This window comes from Zosterops lateralis (genome assembly GCF_965231275.1).
Source record: "Zosterops lateralis genome assembly, chromosome: 3".
In the NCBI taxonomy this organism is placed as follows: Eukaryota; Metazoa; Chordata; class Aves; order Passeriformes; family Zosteropidae; genus Zosterops; species Zosterops lateralis.
Window position 1 is genome coordinate 57,211,352 of NC_139764.1, and position 10,809 is coordinate 57,222,160.

The 10,809-nt window shown below is 38.5% G+C and overlaps 1 long non-coding RNA gene across 1 annotated transcript; it reads left to right on the top strand.

The window, feature by feature from the left end:
- Positions 1-1,702: 1,702 nt before the first annotated feature.
- On the top strand, positions 1,703-8,017 carry LOC310907698. Its single transcript, XR_014589694.1, has 3 exons — positions 1,703-2,054; positions 5,753-5,860; positions 7,403-8,017. It is a non-coding gene; the product is annotated as an uncharacterized lncRNA (long non-coding RNA).
- Positions 8,018-10,809: the final 2,792 nt, after the last annotated feature.

The following is a 10,809-nucleotide window of genomic DNA, read 5'->3' on the forward strand; positions in this document are numbered from 1 at the left end:
GCTAACAGCAGATGTTCTCAGCTTTGTCTGTGATAGTCTTTTAGTAAAAAACCCTTGTCTTTGTAATGTAAATGAAATCTTTATACATTAGAGCATCTGAGTGTATATTTTTCTAGGGTAAGGGTCCTTGAAAAAAGAGCTAAAAAATATATGCAGTAAATTACTCCAGGGAGTCAAAAAAAGTAAACAGCAACCTTCTTTGCCGTATGTTGTAGCTATGAGCACAATATACTACATATGAAGAATACAATAAGGCCTCTGCATTTATTCTGGTATTTGGAAGAGCAGACCCCCAAAAGGGGTCTAAGCTGTAAACTCTCAGATCAGCTGCAGAAGAGATCATGCTTCCAATTTGATAAATTCGAAACAACTTTCCTACTTTTTTCTGCTCTGATGTTCTAAAGTTCTGCTTTAGTGCAAACATTGCTGAGGCAAAGGAGGTTGAGCATAAAGCATCCTTTTTGCTATGTTGCTAGTTTCTTGGACAGTCAGTATTTGTTATTGACTGGCCACCAGATTCCCACCTGTCTTCTTGTATCACTCACTCCCTGAATCATATCCCCTTGCCAGCTGCACTTTGTTGTTGGTCAGAAATCCTGTAAAGTCTTTGTCCTTTCTCCCTCATCAGCTCCAAAGGGGTGGTGCTCCATAGGCTTGGGAAATATGGGCATTGCTGTTGTGGGAGAACAGCTGCCAGGGAATTAAGGGCATGTGCTTTTTCGAATTACCAATGTGCTGTTAGCACACATCAGGGTACATGTTATCCCAGCAGGACCTGTGTGTTGTCCAGTTGACCCATCCTATACTGTATGAAGAAGATCTGGATAAGATTACTGGCAGTAGCACAGATGTTTCTCTTTAAAACTGAACAACTGTCAGGGAGTTCAGAAGACTTCAGCAAAATCATTGGTATATAAAAACAGGAATGAGACAAAACTAGGAGAAATGAAAACAACAAAAGATTGAAGGACCATGTTTACTTATCTGGCTTGGAAAAGGTGTATTATGAAGAAGGCAATTATTCTTACTTGCCAGGGAGGAAGAAGGTAACAGAGTGAAATGACTTAGTGAATTTGTGAGAGGAAAAACACAGCCTCCTGAGTCAGCTCTGAGTGCTCTTGCTTGGGAGTACAGTCTTATACTAAGCAGCAATCAATATTTTCTCTTTGTTACCTTCATGTGCCTGTCTAATCTCTGCTGCTATCTTAGGTTTGGCTTCCATTTCCCCTCCTATCCGTCTCTATTAACGTCACCGGCATCCACCTGCAGCTATGTAAATGTTAGCTCTAGCTGCAGTGTGCTCCTTAGGGTACGCTACAAACTACCTGCTACACAGCCAAGGCTGGCTCTGCAGAAAATGCTAATCAGAAACATTTTAGGAATCATGGATTTGATCCCCTGGTTCAGGAAAATGAATCAGTGGCTGCCTCCTAAGTGACCCATGACAAGACAGTCTCATAAATGTCATCTCTTCACCTAAACTTTGACCTTTCATCTGAAAATAGTTATAGAGTTAAGTAAAGTGAGGTCAGTGTGACAGTGCACCCGCAAGCGTTTCCACTTTTTTTCTAAATGCAAGGCTCAAAGTTTCTGCCTTTTTCTCCACATGCCCTTCAGGATCACTAGTCTTGGAATCTTCGGCAGATTTTTGTCTCCCTCCTGTTGTCTTCCTCCCTCTGTATCCTGTGTTGCCTGAAAACTCAGAGCTACTCTGTCCCTTGAACTTACCCTTTTGCCACAGTCCAGTCCTGACCTCCTGAAAAACAGAACATGACATTTGTGCTCTGTTTTTGATGTTGGCCACTGCTACAGCCAAAGTATATCTCACTTTGGGTGTGAGCTTTTATCACTGTGGCTACTTGGCACTAATTGTCCTGGTAGAAACATATGCCATAGATATGAAATAGTTGATTCTGTTCACTTAGGAGCTTTCACTTAGGAGACATGTTGTGCACAGCTGTGGTTGGGGAAGAACTTGTGCACATGCTGGTGTTTTGGAGTAGCAAACAGGCAAAGGAATTGCAGCTGGTGATTTGATTGACACGGCTAAACAGGTAGGCGTTTCTGTTTTCAATAACAAAATCCTGTGCAACGTAAAGACAGAGTAAACTATTTTCTGTGCTTCTGAGCAGAAATGACAATCTTTTCTGCTTCAGAGAAAAACATTTTCTGTGGATCTTCAGAGGAAGCATTTATACTAGAATTATGAAACTTCTACTACTTAACAGTGACGTCTGGGCTTGAATTTTATAACCTCTGTGTTTTATGTCACTCCAATATCTAGCCAAAACAAATTTAAAAAATTCCAATATCTGTAACAAAATTAATAAAAACTATAATACCTTCCATAAAAAAAAGAAAAATAAACAAAAACCAAAACCAGCCAAACCAAACAACCTTATCAATATTTTAAAGAATAAATGCAAAACCAGAACAAATCTTTTGACGGAAGTGGAAACCGTGTTGTGTTAATCAGTATTTTCTGCTTGCTGCCTTTGCAGACTTGGTACCTGCCAATATCTCAAGCTTTGCTTACATACACACTCTTATTCTTTCTCATTAACGTCACTAAGATCTACTTGAATTCCTTGCAAGCAGAAAGACAAAGTGTCAGTGTGCAGTGAGTGCAAAGAGTACTTGTCACCATGGCTAGGTGTTAACATAAACCAGCATTGTTAATATGTAAGCTTATCTGATGGCTTCAAATGTAAATGAAGTCCTAGCTGGAAATACTGCTGCAGATCAGCTTGCCCAATTCTTGCATATTGCCAAAACACAGAGGAAACAAAGAGTTTTCCCACTTGATGCCTTTTTTTTTTTTTTCTTTTTTTTTTTTTTTTTCTTTTTTTTTCCCAATGAAAGGTCAGATACAACCTACCTTGTTTTCTCTTTTCCTAGCCTTCAGAGGCTGAGGAGCTCTGGCAGTCACAGCAGAACAGGCATTTCTTTAGAAAAAGTAGAAGAATTTTTCCTGGATTTTAATGGGTTGCCAAAAGACAGCAGAGCAACCTGGACTGTATGCATGCATTCTGGTAACTGGTGTGAGAGAGTTTATTTTTCTGTGCAGCCCACTGGGCTTGGAGAATGGGAACATTAGTTCCAATAACTGACTTTAAGGGAATTGTATCACCCCTGATCATAATGTGATATGTTTCCTACTGACCTTAATGTACTTAAGAGACCTAAAGGTAATTTACATACATTTGTATGTATTTTATGTAATTATAAAGGTGTCAGAACCTCAATTTCACTTTCTCCTCAAGAAAAAGCATTTTTTACAGCAGAAATGTAGGTTTCTGTTCTGGGTGCCAAAATTCATAATTGAGAACTCCCATTATTAATGAACCTGGTCAAGCATCCAGGTGCTTGACCTAGCATTTTAGTCCTAGGCAGTGCTAGGAGGCAGGGGAGAGAGGAAACCATGATGGCTACAGGCAGCACAGAAGTAGGTCAGTGAATGCTGCAGGGGCAGCTGCAGTGCCTGCTAAGTGTTTTACTATTAATATGGGGCACAACAAACACATGGCTACACAGGGCAGGTTAGGAACCTACCAACACTCTTCAACTCTGGCTTAAACAGATGGAAAATGAGTTTGGGAAGCTCATCTTCAGATGGGTGAAGACATCTGGTAGATCCAGAGCTGCTGACATCAAGCTGTCTGCCAGGGAAGATGGTCAGCAGGGAGCCAGGAGAGGAGATTGCCACACTGGACACTGCTCTGGTAGCTCTGGAGAGGATGCATTGACCTTGTCTATCACTGTTGGTAACTTATTACCACAGGCTTGTGGGTGACACTGATATGTGTTTAATCAAGTCAAAGCATAAGTTCAATGCATTTATATATCCTCTTTTTCTCTTGTTCCTCTCAGCCCTGTAAAAAGTTGCACAAAGTTTAGAGATCAACAAAATGAAAAGTGCAGGAAGATGTTAGGTCCACTGTGAGCTAATGTTGAATGATAGCTGAGTTTTTTAGAAATCAGGGGAGATTATATAGCTATTCACATAATTGGTAATCTCCAGCTTTCCCTAGATCTGTGAAAAAAGTTAGATGCCCAACATAACTTTTTTCTCTTTTTAGATGTAAATAAAAACAATGGTCTTAGTGATAAGAAAAGTAAGTCTCCAGTGAGTAAATCTCAACAATGATATCGTTCTGTTTGTAACATTAACTTTTTTCCTTCAGAGTTGTGTAACCAGTGGTGAGACACTGGCATTTGGATCTGGCATTGAAGCACTCATTCTCTTTTGCAAAACTTGGCTCACATTTAAGAGTGAATTACTTTTTATCTAGTACTGCAATAAATCATCTTCTCCCAAACATCAATAAGCCAATGCTTTTAAAAGAGCCAAGAGAAATATTTATGACAGATCAAACAAAGAAAATGCTTAAAGATTAGAAAGGGAAAACAGCTGATTTAAGAATTTATACTGACATACTTTTGTTTTTTTCTTGTTGTATCATGAATAATTGCTTACCCCCAAGGTGCATGTGTTAGAAAGTTGGACATTTATTTGGGGCCTTAGAGAAAAATACAAACCATTCAAATGCAACCTTGGGAGTTCTCCCAGGCCAGATGGGAGAAGCGTCTTCCCAACTCCTTTAGACATAGGGTAAAATCAAATACTCTGATCCATGACTAAATATTCACTGTTTTTAAAGCAGTGTGTGATTTGAGACCACTGGCTGGACTGCACTCTGGGAGGGAGTAGAACAGGAGTATGACACAGCCACCTGTCATTCTCATCTCAAGAGGGATACTGAATTCCTCAAAAGCAAAGATAGTGTTACTTCTTCCCAGCTGAAATGTCAGATACCAGTTTAACAGGATGGTAAACCAGCAGAGTCAAATGCTTACCAGGACAAAATCTGGGCCATTCATGAAATGTAGATAAAGCCAGTGCCATATGAGTTTGTTCCTTAGAGGAAGGCACTGCCACAAGGTGTATTCAGGTGAGTTTTTATTGCCTGTAACTCTGCCTTGGGTTATGTCACCAAGCTGACAGGGAGCTTGAGCTGTTTTGTTTTTCAAACTACATCTCTGAGGACTAATTACATATTTTATATGCCATACATTATTTTTCCAACTCATATGACTTATGCTCTGTATGCAAATCTCAGAACTTATTCTGCCTGTGCCTTGTCATACTTCTCTTACTTCGATTTTTCCAAAGCAACTCTCCACTCTCAAAAAAAAAAAAAAAAAAAAAAAAAAAAAAAAAAAAAAAAAAAAAAAAAAAACCAACAAAAAAACCCCACAGCGTTGGCAGGAGGAAATGATCATTTTTATCTTTTGGTCAAGGAGGTGTTTCTGAGGAATATGGGTGTAATGCAGTACAAAAGTGGTTGGTTTGGCTTTTATTTCTTATTTTATTTTTTATTTCTGTCCATGCAGCAGGATTGAGTTAATTCAAGTTCCTTGAGCACTGTAGTGTTACTTTGTAGTGTAAACTTTGGGTATGGAATATTGAAAAGAGACAAACATAGGCAGTGAAGTTAATTCTGGTGACATATGGATCAGACTGAAACACAGAGAATGAATATTACACATTTGTGTGTTTACATTTAAGCTGATCCCATAAAACATAACAAAACCTCATTACATGACACCATAGGTACTATGTCACTCCAATATTTAGCCAAAAGCAAGCAGTATCTTCTGCACATCTCCTCTTATCTTAAGAGAACATTTTATTTTTCTACTCAAGCTACTAATTTTGTACCTTAAAAGCTGCTACAGTATTATTTTTCAGATAAATGTTCCAGCTGCTACCTTGTGTCAATGGAATCAGTACGAGACAATGACAAGCATTGCTGGTTTTGTTGCCTCAGGACTTGAGTTGACCACTCTCATCACAAAGGTCAATCTGAATTTCTTCTTCTGCTTGCAGTATTCTTTTTGTTGTTTATACAGGTATCAAAAATGAAAGAAGAGGAGCAAAATATTAATTGCTTTCTGCACAGTTGGTAAGGAAGTACAAACAGCAGAAAGACCTTTCCCAGACATCCTGCTAGATAATTGGCCACCCACAACTGTAGTCCTGCTTAAGATCATCCCTCCTACCCTTGTTGAATCAAAGAAATAGGACAGCAGGATGTATATTTCTAATTACCTTCAACACAGTATCATCTCTGATGCCAGTGAAATCTAGAAACACGTGGGAAAACAACTTCTGCTCAGGCATTAGGCTCAGGCTGCAGTGCATGGGGTAAGTTGGAGGAAATGTATCTGTCTAGGACCTAATGCCACTCCTCTTGATGGGAACAGCTTCAGAACTTCAACTTCATTGAGAACGCCTGCCTCCTTGCACTCAGCACACCACCATTAAATAAGGGTCAGACCTGTTCATACAGGAGGCAAAGGATTCAAAACCCATCTGTATATTAAACAGCTATGCAAGTGGCTGAGTGAATGACCCTTCTGTGAATAGTAGAGGTTTCTGTTTCTAGCTGCTCCTTATTCTCCACTAAATAAAGTCTGAGACATCTTTGTCACTTCATTTATTACAGTTAATCACCATAGTAACCAATAAAGTTCAGACTGAATTCCATGGAACTGGTAAAACTTAAATGAAACAAAGGAGCAAAGAAAACAAAGAAATTCTTTGGATTCCAGATGCTTTACAATTTCTGTGTGTTTGTAAAAGCAAAAGAATCCCTTAACACTGAAAATAGTAGTCAAGGCCTTTATTTTAATTTTGACATGATCTGGAACATACTGTGGTTAGTCTGGGATTACCCATTTATTTTTTGTTTTCAATGAGTGTTCAGCAGTTCCACTTATGTACAACAAACAGTGGTGGTAAGTGCTTTAAAAACCCAGGCATAATTTCTATCACAGGCCTTTTACAGCCTGAATTATAAAGGGAGGAGTAGATGTAGAAGTACAGTTGGAGAAACAAGTAGACACAGGAACTCTTTACCTCTTGGACAAATTCCTTTTATAGGGTATATAGATTGCGACAAAAGGGTTTTCAGGAGAATCCTGAAGAGGGAAGATCTGCACAAGTTTGTAGGGTGATTTCCAAGACATGGGAACAAGTTTGGAAATATAACTCCTAGGTGTCATAACCTGCTAGATACAGTTTTTTGAAAGGAAGAGTCATCAAGCCAGTAATTAATTAGAGGTGGTCCTCAAGATCACTATATCACAGAACCACTGAGGTTGGAAGTGTCCCCTTGAGATCATCTAGTCTAAAACCCCTGTTCAAACAGAGTCAGTGAGAGTGGTTTGCTTGGGATGATGTCCAGGTGGGTTTTGAACATCTCCAGGAGTGGAGCCTCCACAACCTCTCTAGGCAACATGTTCCAGACTCAGAATAAGAAAGTTTTTTTCTAATGTTTAAATGAATTTTCTTGTATTGCGTTGCATTTCCATTGCCTTTTTTCCTATCACTTGATAGTGCTGAGAAGAGTCTGAGAAGAGGCGTAATGGTCTGTGAAATGCTACAAAGATAAAAGAACATGTCTCTATTTCTATGTTAGAGCAAAAGAAGAATGGTGAACATAGCTCAGATGAACACAGGTCACAGGAGAGTAAGCTGTATGAATAGAAATGAGTAGAACAAGAAATACCTGTCCATGGCAGGATTCTAATGTGGGATGTGAGAACTACTGAGATGTGAGAACTCAGAGAAAGACGCTAGCTATGTGAATAGACTGAAAGACTATCCCTTAGGAAGCAGTCTGGAGCACATGGCAGAAAGGCATGTTAGCTTTTGATTCATCTGATACACATCTTGAATGAATTTGCCTGTTCTTTTACTATGAAATCCACTATATAAATTGAAGATGGATATTTGGACCCAGCTACATGATCTGACATGGTAGAGCTGCAGGATCTCTGAGATGCAGCATTGTCTTCTCTTCACTGACTGCTCACTCTCCAGGTCACTTTGGCTTGGTCTTCCCATCTTGCCAGTGAATTGTTGCACTGCCTGCTGCATCAAACACGGCCAGTGAGCATACTGCAGGAAGTCAGAAGCCTTCAAGTTACGTCCTTCCTATCCTGGGATAGGTGTCACAGCATTTACACAGTATACTTAACCATCTTGAACACCTGGCAGTATTAAAATCTCAGATTAAATTAAGATTAAATTAGCATCAAGAACTATTCATATATATGTATATGGATGTGCATGTCTGAGTACTTATCAATATATGCACAGATGTTGATGAGTGTAACAATGTATTACATATTAAAATAACTTTTGCACATTGAAATAGATTTTTTAGATGCTTTTATCTTGGTATTCATGAAACTCATTAGGCTCTTTTGACATAATTTCTTTATTATCCTCACTCCTAAGCTTCTTTTAAGTGCAACCTCTTTTCTCTATATGTTGCTATTTAGCTGATTTATTATAACTCATCTTTTCCCTGGAAGTTGCTGATCAAGGGCTAAAGCACTAAAAAAAGTGAAGGTAAGAATGTCTTCCCAATACAGGATTTCATTCATTTAAGTGATCTTTTCATTGTAGACAATTTTTTATGTTTGGATTAACTTTTTTATGGAGAGGGAAGGGAAGGGGTACTGAAGAGGTCCCTGAATTAGACCATCCATATGAATCAGACAGGGTTTTTTCCTAGTTTCCATGAGCAGAATCACATTTTCAAACTCATTGTTAGTTGCTGAGCAGCTTGCCTGCTGACTCAGATGAAATGGCAGAGCCCTGTCTGATGAGGTGCTCTGTTCAATCTGATCTGCTCATGTCTGCATGACCTCTGGCAGGTCATCAAGGTGGTCTTCATGTAACCAGGATCTGAAGAAAAATGTACCCAAGGCTGCAGATCTTCATAAGCAATACTTCCAGCAGGAGTTTAAATATCACCAGAGGAGCTGTAAAAGCAAGCAAACATACAGATAAACACACCTTAAATTCAGCATACACCTGTCAGAGCAGAAAAAGAGTTGTGTCCACACATCTCTACTATAGTGGGTATGTAAGCTGAGTTATACTGCATCAAAGGAGATTTTTTCCTTTTACCATTTCATAAAACTCTGTTTTGACCATTGTGAAAAGTAGTTAAGTGCAGTAGCCTCTTTTTTTTTTTTTTTTTTCCAATGAAAATATCACTTTTTAAACTGATCCCTGTGCCCACAGAAAATCCTAGTCCACAGGAAATATAGAGGCACAGCCAGCCTCTATATTTCATTTTAAAAAAAGGAAAATTACTTTTTCTTTCATGGTCCTCCACATGTCTTCCCCAAAGATGATGGAATTATGTATTCATGAAGGGCAAGAAAAATGACTACTTGTTATAGAAATAAAAGTGAGGTTTTTTTTCTGCTAAGAAAAAAATGCCAATCTATTTTTGTTTTTATTCTTCAAACTTAAAAGAAAAAAATAGCTAAGCTGATTTAAATTAAATTTTACAAAGCGTATGCTCCTGGGCAAAAATCTTATAAATCCACTTTCGGCCCAAAGCACATTTTTATGGTTGAGTTATAATAAACCACACAGAAGAGGGATTCCACTTGAATTGCTTACAGAATATAGTAGCACGAAAGGTATTATTGTTATAAAGCTTCACAGTAATGTTTGAATTTAGTTGACAGAAACAGCAGGGCTGTTTTTTTAGTTTGACCTCTCATCATAAGAACCTACTAGAATCTCATACTACAGAGACTAAAACACAGCCAAAAATTCAAAGCAGAAAAATGATTAAAATAATAAAGTGGAGGCTAGATTGTCCCAATGCTATAATACATTTGATGCATGAAAGCTGCTATTCTGAATGTTTTGGCACTGGAAAACAATGAAAAAAAATCGAAGCATTTGTGAAGTTCCCATTCATCAACATTTAAAAGCCAAGGTGATCTGCAATGGACATAGCTTTATTACAAACTTAATTTATCAGGTATGTGTTAGCTTACAGTGAAGCTCAGTTTGCAAAATCAGGTAATCTGTCTAGCAGTTATGCAACCACTAGACATTTGCATGGCAATGCACACATATGGGTGACAAGGAGGGTTTAAAAAAAAAGAATAAACAGGAGAGAAGGCTGGACATTATTTGATGATTATGGAAAGTACATATTAAAGGACTAATTTTGGCTATTCACTATCGGAATGAAATGTTTATATAAAAATTTCCCCATATAGGTGCCTCTGTACCCTTTGGGTATGTTGCCAGGTTATTTAATGACCTAACTACTCTCGTATCAAATTCAAGGTATGATCTTTATTTCACATAAGAGAACTATGAAGGCTACTACAACTGGAAGATTTTTTTCTGTGTTATCAAATGGAAGAATCTTAGTCTGACTTTTGGGAGGGGGCTAGGGTCACGCCCTAGAAAAGATGTCAGAGGGAAAATGTAGACCATGTGGCTGCATCCAATAATATCCTATGCTTATTATTCTCCAGATTAGAAACAGTGCAACAGGTACAGCTCCAAGTATCAACAGCAGCAGCTTGAACATAAAAGGCTTGTCTTGAATCTCAAATATAGCAAATCTCGGCTTTGGTCTCAGTAGTAAAGACAAGACAGTGCTTACTTTTCTTCTATAATCTTTGCTACATGCAAAACAAAGCACTGAAGCTGGGTGAAATTCACCCTGAGCAATGCCTCATACCTGCCAGAAGATAAAGACATTGTGATGGCAGTTAAATTTAGTAAAGGAAATATGCTTGTGGTAGCTCACACACAGGGCTGGAAATGAAAGACAAGAAGGAAGGGGAACCTGAGGTACATGGAGAAATGTCCTTTTGTGGACACAATGGCAGTTTTTAGTAGAAAGCCAGATTCTGACTCACTGATGTGATATGAAATAGGAAAGAGACAGCAAGTCTGAAGGTGGAACAGGA